This window comes from Hylobates moloch, unplaced genomic scaffold (assembly GCF_009828535.3).
Source record: "Hylobates moloch isolate HMO894 unplaced genomic scaffold, HMol_V3 SCAFFOLD_6, whole genome shotgun sequence".
Taxonomy (NCBI): domain Eukaryota; kingdom Metazoa; phylum Chordata; class Mammalia; order Primates; family Hylobatidae; genus Hylobates; species Hylobates moloch.
Genome location: NW_026652281.1, coordinates 100,887,161 through 100,900,263, shown reverse-complemented (window position 1 = coordinate 100,900,263; position 13,103 = coordinate 100,887,161).

Sequence of the window (13,103 nt, the reverse complement as noted above, 5' to 3'; positions counted from 1 at the left end):
AAGAATTCCATTTCCATTTCTTTTTCCTTTCTTTTTTTTCCAGTTACAGGGTCTCCCTATGTTGCCCAGGCTGGAAGGCAGTGACTATTCACAGGCATGATCATAGTGCACAACAGCATTGGAATCCTGGGCTCAAGTGCTCCTCCTGCCTCAGCCTACGCAGTAGTTGTGACTACAGGAGTACATCACTGTGCTTGGCTTAGAGAATTCCATTTATTTTGCAGCATTTAGATTTTAGTCTCTATATTGTATTTCCTCTCCAGAATCTAACGATTCTGAGTATATGGTTTTGTGTTATGTTTCTTTTTTTCTGGAAGGGTTTTAAGTTTTGCTTCTAAAAAATAAGTTGTATATTTTCACTTTGCTTCCAAAGTGGCTGATTCCCTTGGTTATCAAAATTAATAAACCCATTGCATTCTTAGATAAGGTTCTCAGGTCAGTATTATTTAGCACCAAAAGCAGAGAATAGCAAGCTTGTTGATTCTTCCAGACCTTGGTATGGTGTTGGATGCAGCCTCATGTCTTTTCCTGGGGCCAGGAGGCTTCTGTTCAAATTGAAAAAGCATGCTTTGGACTGATTTATATGTGAGGAAAAAAATATCCTTTCTTAGTAACTGTCCCATAACCCTGGGCCCTTTCTCAGATTCGAACAGGTATTTCATGCATACCACCCACTCCCCATCCCTCATGATGAGGTTTACTATTATAACCCACTTGGCTTTCTTTCTCTATAGCTGCCTTAACCTACTCTGATGCCCTGGGGAAGTTTGCACCCCTGCCTGTGTAGTAGTTGCCCAGTTCCTCTTTGTTTTGCTTCTCTTGAAGAAAAATGCCCAAACACCCATGTTCCTTTTAAAGTTTCACTGATAACTACTTTGACAGAACGAGAAGAGATTAACATGTATGGGAAAGTATCAGAAGTTCCGGTGTTTGACACTTCATTATCTTTATCCTTTGTTAATTTCACAGATGGAACTAGAAGCTGCATTGAACTCCTGTCCTCCCTGCTAGCTAATGATGGAGTTCACCAAACTCCATTGTTTCTTCTTTCTTTGGAGAAATCCTGCTGGCTGATGGCTTTCTGCAGAGCTGCACTTCATTACTTGATTATACAAAACTCTGCACTTTATCGATACCAAAGTACTTGGATTATTTTATAACACACCAGACATTTCTCACTTCCGTGCCTTGCAAATGTAGCTCCTGCTTCCTGGAGTTCCATACCTTCCCCCTTGTTTAAAATGCAAACCCATTTCATTCTCCTCTTCAAAAATGACTCAAATCTTCAGCATTTAAAAAAGACTTTCCTGAGCAATCTCATCACCATATACAACTAGTTTATCTTGTTTCTGTGCCTATCCATTTCTTAGAATGATACTCATCACTTTGCATGATGATGTCTTTGTTGTCTGTCTTTCATCCTAGACTGTTTCCTGAGAGCACATCCTACCTCGTTTACTTCCTTTTTAGCAGCAACTGCTACCTGTCACAGAGTAGTAACTAATTAATATTTAGTAAATTGATTTAAATGGAAAGAAATCAGGAGTTTGTAACTCCATTTTTCCTGCTCTAGAAGGTTATTTACACGATGTACATCTGTTCAGATCACCAACTCACCAACAGCTTACAAACACCATTCATGGGGAAGGTCTTCAATAAATTAACATTCCCACCTCTACTGACTCCTCTGGCAAGAACAACAAGTTCACAAGTTAATGGGAATAAAGAAGAGGGGAGGAGGAATATAGGAAGAGAGGAGGAGAGAGGAAGACATTTCATAATTTAACATCATGTGAGCCCTGGCACCTCATTTATTTTACAGAAAGGACTGCTGATGTTCATATTTTTATGAGTTGGAACTCAAAACAGGCTTTCTGCTTGTCCTTCACCAGACACCAGCCTTGCAGCCTGTAGACTTGTTGTTTATTCACCGGTTGGTTCTCTGGGATCATCTTTTTTCCTGTCTTAAGCCATCAGCTGGGGCTTCTTCATTCCCAATGGCTGCTGTGTTGGTGCTAAATGTATCTTTCCTCACAGAGCATTAAGTCTCATCCTCCTTAATCAATACTGAGCACAAAATCAATGAAATGGCAATGTGCATCTGCACACTTCCCTTGAAGCTGATCAACCCATTTAGAATGAACATCTAATTGGCAAGCAATCATGCCTAATACTTTTTAGATTTGTTTATTATTCAGCGTCACATCTCTCAAAACACTGTCAATAGAACAATTATATAGAATCTTCTCGTTGGAAGTCAGTAGAGAAACATCTTGTTATGTTCTTCTAATTATTACTCAAGGCAAGTTCTTCTAGCTCAGCTTCGTGCAATAATAATAATAATAGTGACAATAAATAAGATAAAATTATATTGGATATCTCAGCAAAATTGGAGAAACAAGATTTTTCAGCCAAGTCTATAGAATGTGCCTATCTTCCAGGAGTTTGTGGTTTTTTTTTCCCCTGCCAAATTCTAATCAGTTTTATATCACCTCTCCACCTCTTTCCTCCTGGTTTTTGTCCTCAAGGACCAGAGCAGGAGAACTTTCAAAACAATCCTTGGACCTCTACATCCTTTCCAGAAAACCCCTGGGTTTTCTTTATGATGTCAGCCATCCGTTTCATTTTTTAAACAATATTTTTTCATATTGAGTCTGGAGCCAAAAAAGACAGAACAGGAAAATGTCACATGGAAAAAGATTAGGCCAGATCAACCTAGGCTTGGAAAAATAAACTGGAGGTTTTGAGAATTTTTTTTTAATACTGTTCTTGTTCAAAATACTTTACATGCTATAAGGCATTCTGTTTTAGTTATTCTATGCAGGGAACAGTGATACAGAGTTGATCCTTTCTTCCCCCAGAAAACAGCAATGACAAGGATATGCCTATATTTTATAGCAGGGCTACAAATGGAAGTTCGTACCATCTCTGCACAAAGACAAATCAGAGGAGGTTCAAGGGTGTCATGCTCTGTCTGTTGTTCTAGAAGAAGCTTGAGGACCTGAAACATTTTATTTGGCTGAATTTAAATACATCCTATATCTGCCACCCATTCCACTCTTGTTCTCCCTGCCTAGAGTGGTGCCAGCCACCTGACAACATGAATGGAAGTTGCCATACGAGGGGCTTCTGATGCCTGCCTTGTGCAGCCAGGTTTTCTAATGCCTTCTTTGGCTGTCTTTGCAGAGTCTCTTTCCTCCTTACTCTTGGAGGAGTAAGAAAGTCCCACCAACAAGTGGGAGTGTTCCTTCCGATGTTTTGCTCACTACTCCTAAGATATTTACATAAATTACTCTGGGTCTTCACTGAGAGTCAATTGAGTCCCAAGTCACTGACACAGAGCCAGGGACCTTGACAAGATTTCACTCTTTTACCAAACTGAATCTCTTCTGCCTCTTTATTATCTGAAGCCCTAAAGTTTGAGATTCCAAATATTAGGTTGAAAAGCTTCTTCAACATTTCCTCAAGAAGACGTAAGTAGTTCCTCATGAAGTGTGGACTTCTTTTGGACCACTCTGGTATGTTACAGTCTCCAGTGTGGGTATGCAAATCAAAGCCCACCCCTTGAATCCTCATTAGGGTGTGTGTGTACGTGCATGTGTGTGTTTGCTTGTGTGTGTGTTTGAAAGTGATGCATGAAGAAGGAGAAAGAAGAAGAGAAAAAAATATGTATCACATTTTCTTTATCCACTCTACCACTGATGGGCATTTAGGTTGATTCCATGTCTTTGCTATTGTGAATAGTACCACAATGATCATATGCATGCATGTGTCTTTATACCAGAATGATTTATATTCCTTTCAGTGTAAGCCCAGTAATGGGATTGTTGGGTTGAATGATATTTCTCTGTTTAGGTCTTTGAGGAATCACTACACTATCTTCCACAGTGGTTGAACTGATTTACACTCTACCAAGGGTGTATAAGCTTTCCTTTTTCTCTACAACCTTGCCAGTATCTGTTATTTTTTGACTTTTTATTAATAACCATTCTGACTGGTGTGAGATGGTGTCTAATTGCGTTTTTGATTATGTCGAGCTTTCTTTCATATGATTATTGGCTGCATGTATGTCTTTTTTTGAAAAGTGTCTGTTCATGTCCTTTGCTCACTTTTTAATACACCATAGAATACTACATAGCCATAAAAAAGAATAAGATCATATTCTTTGCAAGATCATATCCTTTGCAGGAACATGGATGGAGCCGAAGGACATTATCCTTAGCAAACTAATGCAGGAACAGAAAACCAAATACCACATGTTCTCACTTATAAGTGAGAGCTAAATGATGAGAACACATGAACACATAGAGGGGAACAACACACACTGGGATCTATTGGAGGGTGGAGGGTCAGAGGAGGGTGAGGATCAGGAGAAATAACTAATGGGTACTGGGCTTCATACCTGCGTGACAAAATAATCTGTACAACAAACCCCCACATTACAAGTTTACCTATATAGCAAACCTGCACTTGTACCCCTGAACTCAAAATGAAAGTTAAAAAAAGAAGATGAAAAATGAAAGACAGAAGAAGAGAGATAAATGAAGAAGCAAGAGGAGGAAGAGAATGAGGAGGAGGATGTAGAGGAAAAGGAGAAGCCATACCCTGCCAAAGCATTTGTGAGTTTAGCCTAAAATCCATTGTCTCATTTTTCTTTTTCTGGCTACATAATATCAACAAACAGTTTGTCTAACTTTTCTTGGCACCGAAATGAGTGCTACATCTTTTAGGATTGAATTTTCCAACAGTTTTGCCCTTGTGTAAAAATGAAGACACTGTTCCCCACCCCTACCCATTTAAACATCACTTCGGCAAAATTCTCCAAGGAAGCAAAAATATTTCATGGGCTCCTTTCTATAGTTCCTCGCAAGCATGCACCATGTCTTTGTGATTCTGATCACTGCCCGGGCGGTGGATGTCTAGATGTCCTAGCCCTCAAGCGAGTTACTTCAGAGAGCATTGCTTTCTCCTAAAATACTCATATTGTGAAGATCACCATATTCTTCTTACCTCTAAGGAAAAGCATATGGTACTGAGTCAGTGTTAAGATTCCTGCTAACCTCCTCCACTCAACAAAGATTTCTGTTTCTTCCTCCTCCCTTCCTCTTTTCCTCTCTCCCTCCCTCCTTTCTTCCTTCCTTCCTTCCCACTTGCCTGAGAGTTATTAATACTTTGCCCAAGTAATTCAATCTTCCCTGCCTTCATTTTCCTGGGGTAAAAATGCTACGTATGAGGGTTTAAGGTGCCAAAATATTTAGTTTTTTACAACCATAACTTTCTGTCTTTAGTTCAAATTCCTCACTCTGTGACCAACCTCTTTAGCTCTTTAATGTAGTATTTCATTGAGTATTTTAGTAACTATTTGGTTCAACCCCTTCCTTTTATCCTGGTTTTCATGAGTTTCAGTGTGATGTGTCTGGGCAGCGTTTTATTGAGTTTATTCTGTTTAGAGTTTCCTGAACTTCTTGAACCTGTAAATATATGTCTTTCACCAAATTTGGGAGAAAATAATTATTACTTCAAATTTTTTTCTAACCCAATCTATTTCTCACTTCCTCTCGGACTCCAGTGACAAGAATAGCGGACCTTTTTGTATTGTCTCAAGTTTCTGAAGCACTGTTCTTTCTCCTTCACCCCCACTCATTTTTTTCTTTATGTTCTTCAGTTTGAATAATTTAATTGATGTATCTGTAAGCTTACTTTTTCTTCTCTTATCTCCATTCTGTTATTGATTCTATCTAGTGAATATCTTTGCTTAAGACACTGCATTTTTCAATTCTAAAATTTTGATTTGGTTCTGTTTTTAGAGTTGTTTTTTGAGAACCGCTGTCTTTCTATACACTAATCTTTATCTCATTGAATGTGACTATAATATCTACATTAAAGTCTTTGTCTGGTAATTCCAACATCTAGGTCATCTCAAGCATGGATATTTGTTGGGATTCTGTTTTTCTGTGGTAAGGATCAGCACACTTTTTCTGTCAAGAGTCAGATAGTAATTGTTTTTGGCTGTGTGGGACATAGCATCTCTGCGGCAACTTCTCAACTCTGACATTGCAGTATGAAAGCTGCAGCAGACAACACATGAATGAATGAGTGTAGTATTCCAGTAAAACATTAGACATAGATACTGAAATTTGAATGACATAAAATATTCACATTTTACAAATAGTTTTCTGATTTTTTCAATCATTAAGAAATGTACAAATTATTCTTATCTTCAGAGCCATACTAATCCTGGTGCTAGTACAAATTTGCTGCATGGACTATAGTGCACCAAGGTCTACCCTTAAGAATTCTTCACGATTTTCTGGTCCCTTTTATGTCAATTCATCTTGGACTGTATTATGGATGGTTAAATATTATATCGTGAGCCTTTAACTCCTGTTAACATCATCTGGAGGACATTGATGTGTTTTGTTTTGACAGTTTTGGTTAGGTACAGATCACAAGCTCTGCCTTGCCTTCGGAGGGTCCAACCTAAGTTCTGTTTCCAGTCTTGGCAATGACCCTGTCCTTCAGGAGTTCGTTTGACTGTGTAAACTGTCACCAACCTTGGGTGATGGTTGATATTCTAACTCAGTTCTTGGAACCTTTGCTGTGCTTCTTAGATCTGTTCTGTGCATGTGCACCTCAGGCATGAACTTGAGATTTCTGGTGGTTAATACACACAAATTTTCCAGCTCTCAACAATCTTTTCCCCTGTTTTGTTTTTCTAACCAGAAAGCAATGTTCTTCAGAGGGTTTATCTGCTGCTGGCCATTCTCAAATATCTGAGGCTGACCTTGGGGCAATACAATCAGAGAAAAATAGAGAAAAAACAATATGGCTTCTGGCCTCCCCCACTAACAAACACACTCTTCGAAGCACAGACTACCTGACCTCAGAGATGGCTTGTTCTTTTGGGGCTTTACTTTTCAACCCTCTGCATTGCTGCCACCATCACACAGCAATTCAAGCTGGCCTCTGGGCATAACCAGGAGAGAAACAAAAATGTATGTCTCTTGTTCATAGGGATCCCATGCTCTTTGGTACACAGGAACCCCTTTTCTGGCTAGAGTTTCTCTCAAAGGTTTTTATCCACATCTGCTGTGCAGTTTTGTTCTTAGATCAAAACTGGGAGACAAAGGAGAAAAAAAGAATACCTCTGAGATATTGGTCATTCTTCAAATTCTGACTTCTTTTCCTGATCAACCTGTATCCTTTTCAGAGATTGTAGGTGTTTGCTTTTTGCATTCTATCCATAGGTTTTAGTTATAGTCAGTAGGAGAGACAGGATATTGTGAGCCTACTCCATCTTGGCTGGAACTGGAAGTCCCCACCAGGAACTAATGTTCCAAGAAGGAAAGTGACTTGTACAAAGTCACAAAAAAAGGCAGTGAAAGAGGTAGAACCAGAACTTGTGACATCTGGTTCTTTTTGGTTGCCCTCTTTTGAGAGTCAATATGGCATATTTTTATGGAGGAGAGTGAAAGGACAAGTGGAGTCCAATGAATATTGGACTCCCTTCCCCCAAGGTGCTCTGTGATGCTCACCACCCGGACGCCCATATCTCGGTACTCACTGGGGGCTCTGACAGTACCACATCAGCTTGTCTTACCCATGGGTGAGGCCTGCTAAAATTATGTGAGAAAGTTATATAAAACTCCTGCAGTCACGCAATAATAGCAATGATGGTGATGATGGAAATATCTGTATTTGTGAAGAAGGTTGTGTGTTTTTATATGTGTACCTGGGTGAATGTTTATGCATGGTTATTCATGCATATGTGTCAGTGTTCCTTTATAAGTGTGTATGTGCCATATGTGTATGTTAAGACCCTGAGTCTAATTTAAGAAATTAAGTTGCCTAATACAAATTTGGCAGATGAAAAAGCACTATGACTCTGACAATTTAAATAATTACTTTCTAGTGGGTCAAAATTTGAATACCATTTTTCTTAATATGTCATGAGACATAACCAATTACATTCAATCTATCTATTTGGAGACACTAATATATAATAGAATGACAGAGAAAAGACATTAGAGGTAAGTTAGTGATGAGCCTCAGTCTTAAATGCTAGTACAAAACCGTAACTAAACCCAGACTCTTTCTGCATAACTTTCCTCTCACCAGAAAGAACGGAGTGTTGAGTCTCTGTCCCTATCTCCCAGTCACATGTACTCTTCTGCAATGCTGGATTTTCTCATGCTATGCCTACATATCTTTGTTTTCAAGACACATATTTTCTCACATAAAATCTACACATTAAAGCACAACCTTGCCTTCAGAATTATTTCTAGGAGATGGGAAATGAAGAGGAGAGGCTGAGTTTGGCTTCAGATATCTGGAATAAAATGCTTTGATGGTTCCAATTAGAAATGGCACTAGAAGGCCTGTCAAAATGTCCCAGATAGCAATCAGGTGGCACACCTCTGGGGTCACATTTTTTGTGGATGAGACAGTGGTTCACATTCCATTCCTGCTGCATTGAACAAGCTTAATTTGCAATCTTCTTTATTGCAATTGGACTCTGATTTATCTAACAGCATGTTTGGGAAAGGAAGGAACATTTTAGTGACTGTGTTTTAGGAAATGGCTTAGGATAAGGTCTGAGCCACTTCAGCATTCCAGCTCTGGGTGGGACACTTGATAAGCATGATTTCATTGGCATGGTGGCTTACGCCTGTAATCCCAGCACTTTGGGAGCCAAGGCAGGTGGATGACTTGAGGTTAGGAGTTCGAGACCAGCCTGACCAACATGGAGAAACCTTGTCTTTACTAAAAATACAAAAAAGTTTAGCCAGGAGTGGTGGCACATGCCTGTAATCCTAGATACTTGGGAGGCTGAGGCTGGAGAATTGCTTGAACCTGGGAGGCAGAGATTGCAGTGAACCGAGATGGTGTCATTGCACTCCATCCTGGGCAACAAGAGCAAAGCTCCATCTCAAGAAAAAAAAAAAAATAGAGTAGATAGGTAGTATTATTCCTATGCAATAGATGGACAACTGAAGTTCAGGGAGCTAAAGTAATAAACTGAAATTACAAAAACTAATATTCCTTATCCACATAGCTTTGAAGTCCACTTCTGGAATTAGGTCTTATGTCTGTTAACCTTTTCAATACAACAAACTAACAAAAATATATTGAATTATAAGCAACAACTTATTTGCACACTCATTTTGGGCTGGGCTCAGCTAAGTAGCTCTTCTGCTAAATTCTCCTTGGGTCAAGTATGTGTGCATAGTTATTAGATGGTGAGTGAGGTTATTTATTGCAAGATGGCTGCATTCGTATGTCTAATGAACTGGGATTTCAGCTGAGATGTTTGTCTTTTTTCTCATGTCCTTTCCAGCAGGATAGCACTAGTGTTCTTACAGAGTGGTAGCAGAATTCCAAGACTTCAAGTTTGTGTGCTAGTGTTTATCAAGCCTCTCTGTGTCAAGTTAGCTTACATCTCGTTAGCCAAAGAAATTTACATTATCAAGCCTACAATCAATCTGCTGGTCGGGGGGTGGCGGGGGAGAGTGATTTTCATAACATATTTTAGGAAGCATAATTTATTGAGGGCTATTACTGTAATAATCTCCCATAGTGGTTTTCAAATCTAGGTCTGTTTGATTTCAATGAAACTACTTTACCTATCAAATAAAGTTGATATCATATTGCTTCGAGGTTTCTTTTTTTTTTTTTTTTTTTTTTTTTTTGAGACGGAGTCTCACTCTGCTGCCCAGGCTGGAGTGCAGTGGCGTGATCTCGGCTCACTGCAAGCTCCACCTCCCAGGTTTGTGCCATTCTCCTGCCTCAGCCTCCCGAGTAGCTGGGACTACAGGCACCCGCCACCACGCCCGGCTAATTTTTTGTATTTTTAGTAGAGATGGGGTTTCACTGTGTTAGCCAGGATGGTCTCGACCTCCTGACCTTGTGATCCGCCCGCCTCGGCCTCCCAAAGTGCTGGGAATACAAGTGTGAGCCACCGCGCCTGGCCAAGGTTTCTTATATGATTCCTCTGTCTATCCCATTATCAACATCAGTAAGATGGTAAATTAAAACCCATACACATCCACAGGCAAAATTTCCACACACATTTCACAAATGAACTGACAAGTATGCACAAAAAACAGCCCAATTTAAAAAGCAAGAGACTCAATGTCAAAAGGACACAGGAGCCAATTAAAAGAGTTTCCAATGGCCAAATCTGGAACAATCTATGCAACTAAGTAAAGGAGTATTAGATTGTAGTCCAAAGTACACAATAAATATCCATGAATCCATACTGCTTTAGATAAAAAGAAAGAAAAGATAAATCTCCAATGCAGAAAAATCCCCCCAAAAAGGTATATAGATTCTCCATCCTTTAGAAGGTTGCACATAACCTCCAACATCTTAGTGTGGTCTGTGCATAGTGACTTTCTCCCGAAGATTACAGTATGGAAAGGAATAGAGGGATAGTAACTTTGCAGGAGAGAGATTTGAAAAGCATTACTTCAGCCAGGTGATCAAGTCAACATTGACAGTGATAAGTCGAGTCGTGTTAATGGTCTGTATCCTTGATATGATTGATACAATAAAAATAGCACTTTACATCTGTGTTCTTCCTCTCCAAAACCCCAGTCAGACCCACTAAGCAATGTATTAAAAATTGTCTGGGAGGGGCATGGTGGCTCATGCCTGTAATCCCAGCACTTTGGGAGGCCGACGTGGGAAGATCACGAGGTCAGGAGTTGGAGACCAGCCTGGCCAACATAGTGAAACTCTGTCTCTACTAAAAATACCAAAATTAGCCGGGTGTGGTGGCGTTCACCTGTAATCTCAGCTACTCAGGAGGCTGAGGCAGGAGAATCGCTTGAACCCAGGAGGAGGAGGTTGCATTGAGCCAAGATCATGCCATTGCACTACAGCCTAGGCAACAGAGCAAGACTCTGTCTCAAAAAAAAAAAAAAAATTTCTGACCAATACTCCTCAGAACTCTCAAGGTCATCAGAATCAAGGAAAGTCTGAGAAAACTGTCACAGCCAAAAAGCCTAAGACAACATTACAAATAAATGTAATGTTATATCCTGGATGGGATTCCGGAAGAGAAAAAGGATATTAGGTAACAAATACAGGGCTCTGAATAAAGTATGGACTTTAATTAGTAGTAATATATCTATATTGATTCATTAATTGTAAAAAAAATGCGCCATCTTACTGTAAGATATTAACTGGTTGAGGGCTATTTGGGAACTCTGCACCATATTTGCCATTTTTCTGTAAACCCAAAACTGCTGTGAGAAATAAAGGTAATTAAAAATAAAAGCAAAAAATCAGACTAGAAATATATTCTCAATGTAGATAGTAGACAAAGAGCTGATTTTTTAGCATACAGAAGTATTAACTAAGCTAATAAAAAACCATAGGACCTCAGTACACAATGAACAAGGGACACACACCAATTATTTATAGTTAAAAATAAGCATAAATAGGCACCTGGAAAGCAAAGTTCGATAACTAGTAATGAAAAATAATCAATGAAATATGAATTGCTTTAACTGTTTTAAACTTAGAACCATTTAAAAAAATAATAATATTCTGTTTCGATTAAGAAGCCGGCCAGGCACAGTGGCTCACGCCTATAATCCTAGCACTTTGGGAGGCTGAGATGGGCAGATCTTTTGATGACGGGAGTTCCAGAGCAGCTTGGCTAACATAGCGAAACCCTGTCTCTACTAAAAATACAAAAAAAGTAGCGGGGTGTGGTGGTACACGCCTGTAATCCCAGCTACTCAGGAGGCTGAGGTGGGAGAATCACATGAACCTGGAAGTTGGAGACTGCAGTGAGCTGATGTCGTGCCACTGCACTCCAGCCTGGGGGATAGAGTGAGACTCTCTCTCAAAAAAACCCCAAAAAAACAGAAAAATCGTGCAAGAGATGATAAACCAGTAAACCACAGTTGCAAATTAATTTAAAAATCACTCAATGTGTTAATTATTTTCTTCATAGTAATGCCATTTCTGTTATTTTTTTGGAAAGTAATATATATGTAGCATATTTTCCATAGAAATATAATAATCATAGAACTATTTATAAATATGTAAACTTAGGAACGACTTACATCCTCAGCAATAGAGGAGTAAATTATCCTTTGTTCACCCACCATAAAACCATATTAAATAACTAAAATGATATACGTTTTCTTTTTTAAAACTTTTATTTCCATAGGTTTTTGGGAAACAGGTGGTATTTGGTTACATGAGTAAGTTCTTTAGTGGTGATTTGTGAGATTTTAGTGCACACATCACCCAAGCAGTATACACTGAAGCCAATTTGTAGTCTTTTGTCCCTCACACACCTCCTATCCTTCTGTTCAAGTCCCTAAAGTTCATTGTATCATTCTTACGCCTTTGCATCCTTATAGCTTAGCTGCCACTTATGAGTGAGAACAGATGATGTTTGTTTTTCCATTCCTGAGTTACTGCACTTAGAACACTAGTCTCCAGTTCCATCTAGGTTGCTGCAAATGCCATTAATTTGTTCCTTTTTATGGCTGAGTAGTATTCCATTGCGTGTGTGTATGTGTGTGTGTATTATTGTATATAGTATACTATATATATATACACTGTATATAAATATATAGTGTATATATAATGTACTATATATTTATATATAAATACAATATATGATTATATATACACACTATATACAGTATACTATGTATGCTATATATAATATATACAATATATAACATACACAATAATATAGTATATATGTATATATTATATATAGTATATATACACAATATGTATTGTATACATAGCATATATACAATATATATTATTGTATACATATATGGTATATATACAATTATATATAATATATATACTATACACAATAATATATATATAGTGTGTGTGTGTATATATACATATATCACAATTTATCCACTCATTCATTGATGGACATTTGGGCTGGTTCCATTTTTTTTTTGCAATTGTGACTTGTGCTGCTATAAACATGGATGTGCAAGTATCTTTTTCATCATATAATAACTTCTTTTCCTCTGGGTAGATGCCCAGTAGTGAGATTGCTGGATCAAATGGTAGTTCTACTTTTAGTTCTTTAAGGAATCTCCACATTGTTT